We start from the raw sequence: 11,826 nt of genomic DNA on the forward strand, positions 1-11,826 counted from the left end.
AGTTTTGCCTCCCCCAAAACTTAGTTGCTCCTCACCATCTGCAGGGAATTGGTTCCAGGACCGCATGCAGATACCAAAATGTGTAGATGCTCAAGTCCTCTACATAAAATGGTGTAGGTCAGTGCACACAGTCAGCCCTCCACATATGCAGATTTCTAACCATCGATCAAAAACAATACACTATTTATTGAAAGTAATCCATCTATAAGTGGATTGAACATAGTTCAAACCCATGTTGTTCCAGTGTCAACTGAAAAAAAAAAGAGTGATGACACAATTGAATTGTAATGTCTTCCATGGGAGAAGGAAGGTTGGTGATACATACGTTTTGTATTTTCTATCCTTGGCTGAGGGCCCCAAAAATCCTAATTCAAATTCAAAATTTTTCAGGAATAAACCACTAGACACATCAAAATCTCCTATATTCAAAATCAGAAATATTTATTTAGACCTTTTCATGGGTTCCAACTATCATGGCTTATCACTGATAAAGATATAAAGAAATGTAAAGACATGGGTTCTGATGTCCATAGCTACTTAAAAGGGCAAGGCAAATACAATGCTGTTATGGAATCTATGTTTCCATGCAGAAGCAAAGAGAACAAATGCTATTGGAATGCATTAACTGGCAACATTACTGAGGGCTATGAAAGTCAATGAAGGCTCCATGATGAGGTTGAGACTTAAACTGAGTCTTAAATTATTTGCAGGACTTAAGTAAACAAAAAGACAAGCATTGGGTGTTCCATGATGGAGTGGGCAGCTTTCACAGAGTGAGTGGAGTTTGAGGAATATTAATTGGTCAGTATTATAATCAGTAACCACTACTATAGAAAACAGATATTATTATAGACAAGAAAAAGAACTGAAGAGAATAAAAAGCATGTTTTTGTGAGAATCACCCCATCATGGGCACTGTTGGAGCACAGCAGGGAAAACAGGGGATGATATGATAATAACAATTTCTCACTTTGCTTGGTGCTAAATGTATGATAGTCACTATGCCATCTAGTTTAATATTTTTAAAAACTCCATAATTTAAAAATAATTATTATCTATTTTTAGAGATAAAGAAAGTAAAGCTTGAGAAGATAAATAACTTGCCGAGGACGTGCAGCTCGCAAACCATGAAAGCAAGATTCTGAACAGTGGAAGTCTTCTAAAGCAAAGCCTCTGTGATCCGTCATGCTGAGGGTAGCTAGGGTGCTTGAAGAATGGCATGTTGATTTATCTCCTTGGTTTTGATTCGTCTATCCCTAACTTGAGGATAGATCTTGCTACTTATACGAGACTCCAGCTTGCCAAGACATAAGGCAGAAGGAGGCAGCAGTCCACTGCGATTCCCTCAGGCAGTAGATTCTAATCTGGCCTTGCATCTTCCATTGCAACCTTGGGATATTTCATAACCACAGCTTCCTCATGGGTAGGGTACAACAAGAATAGTGAAATGAAGCAATATTGTGTAGTGGAATGAGCTAAAATAGAGTCTGATGTACCTAGATTTAAATTCTGGATCTACCACTTACTATGTGACACTGGGGGAATTTTTTAATGTCCTTGAACTTACAAAGTGGAGATAATGACTTCTCTATGGAATTGCTATGCAGAGAGAAAAAAAAGAGTCAGTTGCCCTGTACAGTATCTAGCACATAGTACAGGTCTATAATTCCTCTTCTATAATTCTTACAGCCAGATATATTTTGGAATTTAGAACTCATATGGATTTTAGAAAGGTCAAAGATGCATATACCATATATTACCTAATACCCCAATAGAGTCTTAAAATGGATGGTACTCCATAATAAAATAATTAATAGTTCTATAATGAAATACATGGATTTTTCTCACCATAGTAGAGTGAATAAAGATCTTACAGAGCTACCTGCTATTTCAGGTCAAGTTTTGTTGCCAAACTAGTTTGCTGAAAACTTATTTAACCCTTTTTATTTTCTAGATGAATATGGCAAAATACTGGATCTAACAGAAGGATATACAGGATTAATTGAGCTATTTTTGCAGTTTCTCTCTAAGATTGTTTTTTAAATAAGAAGTAAAAAGAAAACTTTACTTTCAGCAGTTTTTGGATATTACACATATGATTAAGAGATTAGAGACAGACAGAGTGTTCAATAACTGGTAGTCTCCTTCTCTTGTGCTCCAGGAAAAGAACAAAGGGTACAAGTACCTCTCAGGTGTCAGGAAAATGATTAATTATACTGTAGAGTGGTCAGGTCCTCCAGAACACTGCATTTTGGGGCACAAATTAGTCATATTCTTATAAGAACCAGAATTTGCCATTTTAAGCAGTTTGAGTAAGAAAGTCACACTGCCAAATCTATAGCAATCTGGTGTATTTTCTCCCCAGAGAAGAGTACAGACTCTGTTCACCTCTCCCTCTCCTACTCCAAACATTTCTCCTTAATTCCTGAATATGTTCAAAACGCTTGTCATTATGGCTTTTCCTAGACTCCTCCCCACCCCAACCATACTGAAGTCATTGACAGAAAAAGTCAATGACAGCCAGATCTTGGCAGATCATGCCTAGCACAATTTCGCTGTGAGCCCAAGGGGCTTCACCAAAGGTCTGTCTCAGACCTGTCTGTCTTTTCCATCTGGGCTGCAAACTGAGCTGAGAAGGTCAGGGGCATATTCTATGGGCAGGACACATGCTGGACTTTGGAGGCCAGTTTGCATAAAGAGCTGAGCTATCCTCACAAACACTCAGCACATGTCACTCTGGGGGGCAGAGCAGTGGGTGTACTGTCTGGAGGTCTTCTCCTGGAATGCTGGTTGCCTAGCAACAAGATCCTGCTTCTCTCTAACTCCAATTCTTAGGGCTTTGGCTTAGAAACTTTTGATCCCCAGATTCTTCTTACCATTCCTCATCCAGGTTCCCAGAAAACACAAGTGCTTCAAAATTCTATATAATGTGATTATATTAGCTATGTGGTGGCTGCATACATCTTCAATTTCCTTTTGGCGTCCTACCTGTATTTTTTATACACCAGCACTTTCCTAGTAGTTTTAAATATAATATATCTAAAAAATATACATTGCTAGTTTTCATTTTCAAACAAAAACACATGCATTACATGCATATGTATTAGAAAAAGACTGAAAGCATACCAGAAAATACAACAATAGTAATATTCTCTTCATGGTAGGAATATTAGTGATATTTTATTATTTTGCTTGTCTGTATTTTTAAATTATTTATAATATTTGTCTCTCCATTTTGTAATAAGAATAAATATAAACATGATATCTATTGGGGTTACATACTACTAATCAACATTAAAAATGTATACTAAATCATGGTAAAGGAAGAACTACATGTGTACACGCAGCACAATTTCAATTCTATATATAAGCATAGGAATAGGAGGAAAATATCAATGAATAAAAAGAATTCCATTTGAATGAAGATAGCTCTTTCTCAAATTCTGCAATTTTAATTTTAAATTATCTAATCTTAATGAAAAATACTATAGTGTTGGCATATTTGCAGCCATATATTTAAAAGTGCAGAGGAAAATTATCTCTATCATTTCAACAAAAAAATCAGGTGACAGATTTCAACATCTGAAAACTAAAATGTATTTTGAACCTAGAGTTTACTCAGCCCTTCCTCTGTTCATACACTGAAAAACAATGTCTATCTATTTACTTGGTGCTAGATATAGAAAGGCACTGTAGATACAACCTAAGCAGTGGATTCCTGCCTTCAGAGAGGTCAGAGTCTATTAAAATTGAGACCGAGAGAAAGAGAATAGAAAGTATCATTTATTACAACATTTTTAAACCAGATTTTGTGGATGTTTTCCCGTGGATCTCTACAATGTATTTCTTAATTTTGTATTTGATTTCTATGATAATCTATTTAATACACCAAGTTTTTCAGGATCATCTTAATGACACCTTATAACTGAGTACTAACACATGACTTCAAAGTCTACATTTATGTTTGTGATTATAATTGCATAGTACCAAGTATTATTTAATTTTCATGGCTAATGAGAAATAAAATTAAATATAAATGCCATGCTTATGCCTCATGGAAGCCAACTAGTATTATGGGATATTTAATAGTAATACAATTAGTGGCAAATGGTCAGAGAATTTAGTCATCTTAAAATGTGTAGTATGGTATAGTCATGCTGAACTGTCAAAACCGTATCCATGTTGTGAGTAGAGATTTAGTTTCAAGAAAATGTCATCCTTCATATTAAATAAATGGTAATATTTTTGGGTTTTTTTTTAATTTTATTTTTCAGTTACAGTGACATACAATATTATATTAGTTTCAGGTGTATAATATAGTGACTAGACATTTATATACTTTACAAAGGGCACATCCTGATAAGTCTAGTGCCCATCTGACACCACACATATTTATTACAATATTATTGACTACAGTACCTATGTATGGATAAAGAAGATGTGGTATATATATACACATGGAATATTACTCAGCTATAGAAAAGAATGAAATCTTGCCATTTGTGACAACATGTACTGATCTAAAGGGTATTATGCTAAGTGAAATAAGTCAGACAAAGACAAGTACCATATAGTTTCACTTATATGCAGAATCTTAAAAACAAACTTATGAGAACAAACTGGTGGTCACCATATATCAGGAGGGTTGGATAGATGGGTGAAAAAGGTAGATGAGATTAAGTACAAATTGCCAGTTATAAAAATAGTCATGAGTATGTAAATGTTAACTTTGATTTTACTCTATCGGAAGACAACTCTATGAAAGAAGGGGCTTTATCGTTCTTATTCCCTACTATATCTCCAGTGGTTGGCTCAAAACAAATGCCTACTAAACATTTACTGAATACATGAATAAATGGAGTAGTTTTAGTTTATATTTGTTTTCTAAATTTCTTTGCTTTATAGTTGAATAAAAATTATACCTGTTTTTATGCTCTGACGTATTTAAATAGTATCCTATAATAAAAATAATAATACAGGCGACTTGTGAAATTTTTCCCCTTTACATGATATCTAAGTATTTAAAGGGTATTGAAAATCCTATAAAACTATAGGGTTAATTCTAACCCTTTGTCTTTTTATAATGTCACTTTCTTGACATTCAAGTTCAAAACTCTCACATGCCCTTTCGTACTCTCATCCCTTCCTACTGACTAGCTTTTTCCCTCACTTCACCATCATAACCTAAACTGGAAAAATAAAAGAGAAGGGAAGAGAAACCAGAGAATGGAGTAGGTTTTCCAGTAGCTGAAAAAGCACTCAAGTGAAGAAAAGGGATTCTAGAGTCACAGAGACATGGGTCCATATTCTAATTTTACCATTTACATAGTACCTGTCACAACTTAAATAGGCTAAACAACTTTGATATCCAGTCTTCTTATCAATAAAATGTTCACGTGCTTAGCTCAATGCCTGACAGTGGCTCTGGGCAAATAAGAACTCAGCCTTTGGCCACATGCTTTAGAAGGACTCACTCTGACCCTCCTCTGGCAGGAACTCTTCCTGATCAAGGAGTTGTACTTACCTGGAGCCTAAGCACCACCCCACCATGAGTTGACCCCTGAATCCCCTACTTCTAGATCCTAGCTAGGTCCCTAATCCTTCTTCTGACAGTGGACCATTCCATTGGTGTGTACCCCTAAGTCTGAGGAGTGGATCTCAAATGGTGTGGCTTATAAGCATATGCTAGAATGTCTATAACTCTGAGTGTGAGTCCTGAGCCATTGCTGAGTAAAGCCTGGCAAGAGAGGGAAAAGAATGAGGTGGATCTTGACCCATGCTCAGGTCCATTTTTCCTATATTGCCTCCTTATGGCTAGGAATTTTGAAGAGCCAAAACTCATTCAAATCTCACTTTGAACCAGGTCCTCTATGCTCATTTTGAAAGAATATTTGTTGAAGTAGGAATATTAAATATGTTCAGTAACAGTTTGCTAGCTCGATTTAGAACTTTTAAGTATTTTAGTACATGGCCTTCATCTGTATTTTTGCTTCAAGCCTTACAAATAATGTAGGTAGATCTGCCTGGGACACAATAACTGTCTGTGGGTAGAAGCTATCATAATTACTACCTCACAAGGTGACCTTATGGTCAATTAAAAAGCATTTATTAGAAACTGTTAGCTTAGAGCACTAAGCACATTTGGGCAATACAAAATATATATATATATATAGAAGAAACCACCTAGGCTTCTGAGTGCTTATGACCTGATTGGATATTATAAATCATATATTATAAATCATATACATAAGAAACTTAAGAATAATCTCAGAGTGTCTAGAATTTTATGAAACAATTTTCTGCAAGGCTTACAGAACACAGTCTCAATTGAATTATGGTCATTGGGGTTCTATAAATCTATGTATGCAATGCCATCCTTTCTTTGCCTGATTAAATTTTCTCATCTTTCAAAGGTCCTCAAGCCTGGCCTCCTGGGTAAAGCCTTCTTGGCTGCTCTCTGCCACCCACCATTGCTCTTCTCTGAACTCCTGGTATAGTCAAGGTCATCAACAAAATTTTAGCTTCTAATTATTCTTTAACCGTTTCATGTTAATTGGTCTGTTCCTACGGTGACAGTTTTACAAAGGCAGGAATCTTATCTCGCATTTCACTTATCCAGTTTTCTCTAAATTGCCTTTTCTTTCCACTTTCTCCACCCCCCTTTTTCCCCATTCTTCTCCATCACATACTCTGTGTAAATTGACGAATCCCTCCACCATTCTTCTACAAAGATCTGTTCAGCCCCCAATTATAGCATGTAATTTGGTAAGCACACACATACACCACATGTACGTGCACACACACATACACAGACTTCCAGGTCTCCCGCCCTTTGTGGAGTACTAAGTAAAGAATGGCTTTTTATAAACAATGCACAAGAGAAAGTGCTCCACTTTTTTGTTCCCACAGAGAGATCAATTAGACCTGAGGATTGTCTGAATAAGAATTAGATTCTGAAGTGGGGAAGGCTTTGAAGAGGAAAGTAGCCTTATTGTTGGAAGGAGCAGGAGGAAATCATTGCTGGGAGTTTGGCCCAGTCATCTTCTGCATCACATGGGTTAGACAAGAATATGTCTTTGACATGTTCCTCTTGGAACAGAGGTGGAAGGCTCATAGCTGAAGTCACGTGCTCAGGGATGCTGGCCCCATTTCCTGTCTCTGGCCCAGGGCAAATGGTATCCACAACTTATGCCAAGGTCTTTCACCACAGCACAGCTGCTGAGGCCTCTTGCAGACTCTGAGCTCCATGCCTTAGCTATGCCAGCTTATTTCTGCTATTGTCTTTACAAGGGTGAGGGCTTCATAGGCCAGGAACCATCTCATTCATTCTTGAATCTCTAGTATACAAAACAGTGTCTGACATAAAATGGGTAGTCAACAAAGAGCAATGTAATATGTGGAAAGTGCACAGGCTTTGCAGTCAGAAAGATCAGACTGGATTTGAATATTGGTTCCATCATTTATAAATTGTATGACCTTGGATAAGTTATTTAAATCTTCTCATCTAAAAAATATGTATCAAATTGTGGAGTTATAAAATTATGATTACTCAACTTAATTATATGATTTGCCTTATTCTAGAGAGAATTTAAGGTTACATAAATATGATAAAATTTAAAATTAAAAAATAAAGATTAATTGAAATAAGTTTGTGAAAAAAAAAAGAGACCACAGAAGTAGGAAAGATACAGTGAACACAGTAATATAATTTAGCAAAAGAGAAGTGGTTAGTATTGAACATATGCTAGAGCGACATGAATATGATTCAAAGCAGCTTAGCAGTTTATGACTGAAGAAAGATAATCATTGACCTGATTCAGCATGACCTTATTATTTTAAAAAAGACAAAAAAGACCAAGAAGATCAAGGCAAACTACTCAGGAATCAAACAAAACCATATAAGTATCTCTCCCATGGGTTCTCATGAAGATTAATATGGTGACAACATATTACAGCAGACAAAGCGATAGTTTCATAGCTTAGCTTTTTTTACCCTACTCACTTATAACATCATTCTCAACTATAGTTCAGTAAAGTAATTTTGGGCATAGTGCATAGCGCCAGTACTGGATTGAGAGGCAGATAGATTTAAAATATTCTAGGAGGAGTTCTGCAGAGTTTTAAGGCAGTCTTCTAAAATTATAATTTCTCTCAGCCAAGCTTTAAATAATTATTGAGTATTGAATAATCTGAGGTTATAGTTTGACGTAAATATTTAGAATTCATGTATCAAAAGCAGAGGTATATACTTTAATAGTCAGCTGAGAATGAGGAATTACAGACATTTTATGAAATCTGCAAAATCAGACAGTATATATAGAAACTAGTAGTGCACATAAGCACTTAGCAGAGCATCTGTCACTTATTAAACTTATAATAAATAACTATTATCATTCATATTTCTGAATATATAAGTAGATTAATGGATACATTATAGATATCAAATATAGACTTAGTAATTGGTTGATTGATCAATTATGAATGAGCACAGAAAAAAATGAAATTAAGAGTGGGGTTGAGTCCAGTTGTCTGTGAAGAGGAGGCATAAGAAGTGAAATATAGACACACCAGCTTGTTTAAACCATTGGCTTTCATGTACATTTTATAGGCTTCTTTAGTGAATTCAGAAGAAAGATATGATTTGTAATATATTTTGCCAGCTACAAATTACTATCCAAACTTGTATACAAGTTCTACAAGTGTAGATTCTACCAAAATTGTGCCAAACATAATGATGAAGATTGAGAATTTAGCCAATCATCCAGATATTTCTAAATAGTTAGGTGCTCATGCTGCATGTTTTTTCTCCGAAGATTTCCTGCTATGATGACATGTCTTCATCAATGGCAAGAAATCTGAAAAAAAAAATCTAAAAATTATTTGATAGAAAAGCTGTAACTCATTTAACAAGTATGTATTGAGTAATAATAGTAGTAATAATCATAATAATACACTCTATCTTTACTGAGCTCTCGCAATGTTGTAATTTTTCTTATAAAATATAGGATACATATAAATAGAGCATAAACACATACATATCTTTTTAAAAAATCATAAAATTAACCTCTGTGTACCAACCAAACAGCTAAAGAAATGTATCATTACCATTGACTTGGAAGCATCAGGTGTACCCAAACCCAACCAAATCTCATATACTCTAGAGCAGGGGTCTACAACCGCCTGGCCGCGGACCAGTACCAGTCTGTGGCCTGTTAGAAATCGGGCTCCACAGCAGGAGGCAAGCAGCAGGAGAGCAAGCAAAGCTTCATCTGTATTTGCGGCTGCTCCCCAGCGTTAGCATCATTGCCTCAGCTCCACCTTAGATCATCAGGCATTAGATTCTCATAGGAGCACCGGTCCCTGGTGCCAAAAAGATTGGGGACTATTGCTCTAGAGTACTTTGTGTTGTTCATTCATTTGCTTTTCCTTATCACATATATGTATTTTTCTAAGTAATGGTGTTTAATGTTGCCTGTTTCTGAACTTTATGTAAATAGAATCATACTATATTTTTTCTCAATATTATTATTAAAATTCATTCATATTGTAACCTATATGGGTAGTTCATTCATTTTCACTACCACAGAGTATTCCATTGTATAAATAATCCACAATAGATAGATTCTTAGGCTATTTTCAGGTTTTGCAATTATAAACAATAATGCTATAAGCAATATGATTAAACATATCTGTTAATTCAGTAATTATTAAATTTCCTTATTTCATTTAGTAGTTATTAAACAGCTCTAGAGAGATGATATGCTCTTGTTTCTCTCATACTCTCCAAGAAAAATTACCTTGGATTAAAATAATCTTTATATTCTTCTCTTTAACCATGAGTGTACCCTAATACCTGGGAAACCCAATCATTTTTCCTAAGATCTTTTTGCTTATATATCCTTCTAAAATAAATTTCCTTCTCCTGAAAATGCTCATCACCATATCTTCCTATAATTTCCAGGAAGGTAGAAATACTAGATTCTGCTGTGATCTCCCTTAAAAAAAAAAAAAAAAAAAAAGATTATATAAAAATTAGATATTAAGTTTTAAGGGAAAAAGTCTACATCTCAATAGCTTTCCCTAATGTTGAGGCTTTAGGAAACAGAGTCTAAGGCTTTATAACATCATTAAAGTAAAGTATTTAAGATAATTCATACCTATTGGATATCTGGCTGTGTGAAAAATATTGGGTAAAGCGGTCCAAAGATAATATAGAACACATAGTCTCTGCCGATATAAAACTGTTGGGAAAGTACATGAGCATGCGAAAATACATATGGAAAAGCACATAAGGAAAAGACTGAAGTTTATTTCCAAATTAACTCTGCTTATCTACCCTCAAGACAGCAAACTCCAAGGTAGATAAGGTTGAAGGTGGATCTTCATAATTTTTCATTAATTAACTCAAAGCTTGGTGTGAAAAATAATTTTAAGTTGGAAATATAGGTTTCAGGTTGCAAAGATATAACAATACAAATGGTCATTACATATAATTTAAATGTATTTTTCCTACCCAATTTTTACATGACTAACTTTGTTAAATAAGTTTGTCAAGCATAGAATTGAGAGGAAAGGGGTAGATAAATATCTAATTAGCTGGAATATTCCACCAAATTGTTAAATAAAAATAGCCTTCCAAAAACTTCTGTCTCCATATTTTTGCTTTGCCGATTTCTTGGCTTCAAATAGCAAATCTATCTAATCTCCAAAGGCTTTTACGAACCATGCTTCTTCCAACAGCTACCATACTATCAATCTCCTTCCCTGTAAACATTCTGGAAAGAGTATTCAATACTTCCTGCACCAACTTCATCAAACAATTCCATTTCTTGCCTCACAGGAAAACTATCTCCTGTCACTATCCTTCTATCAACAATGCTCAACATTAGAGACCTCTAAATGTCAAATTCAGAATAATTTATTAATTATTATCTGACTTGACTTTTCTGGAGAATCTGACACTGTTGATTATCCTTTCCTGGAGATTTTCTTTCAAGGGCTCTCATCCCCAGGTATGACAAGTTCCCTTCTCTTCTCTGTTCTACTCTACACGATACTCTCTCTTCCCAGATTTTTTTCTCACGCTACCCTGTCTTTTCTTCTAAAAACAAAAACAACAACAACAAAAAAACCTCCATCTATCTTCCATCACCCAACTAAAATGTCACCTCCTCTGTGTATCCCACCTCCCAAAGGCTCCGATTGAATTTAGTCATTTGCTCTTCTGTGTTTCTGTAGCATTATCTGTTTACCTTTATTATAGTCATTATTACCCTGCATATTAACTATTCATTCATATACCTGCCTCTCTCTACTAAATTCTAGAACTCCTTGAGAGCTGCAACTGAATTTTATTCATTTTTGTATTTTTGGCACTAGTTCAGAAGCTACATAGTGGGAACTCATTAAATGTTTTGTGAATGAGTAAGAGAGCAAGTAAAGAAGCGTTGAAATGAGGCATTAAAAAATGGGCTTAAATTCTGGCCAATAGAACAATAATAGAACTAGATAATCTCAGATTCAAAAAGAGAATTAAATGAATAAAACTAATACTACGCTGAACAGAGAAAACATCAAAACCTATGAAAATGTAAAAATGCATGTGAGATAGCTCTCCAAACACTACACCCCAGCTAGTATCATGTTTCACCACTCTTTGATAAAATTACAATAGATCTGAGGAAAGTTTGCTGAAAGCAAAGTTTGATCTGCCATGCTTGACCTAAAGAAAATCTAATTGTGTAGCAAATGTTAAAGCTGAGTCACTACAATTATTTCAACAATGTTGCCTCCTAGCTAGCCCACATGACTAAATTATAAGATAAA

The sequence above is a fragment of the Pteropus alecto genome, unplaced genomic scaffold, assembly GCF_000325575.1.
Source record: "Pteropus alecto unplaced genomic scaffold, ASM32557v1 scaffold7, whole genome shotgun sequence".
Classification (NCBI taxonomy): Eukaryota; Metazoa; Chordata; class Mammalia; order Chiroptera; family Pteropodidae; genus Pteropus; species Pteropus alecto.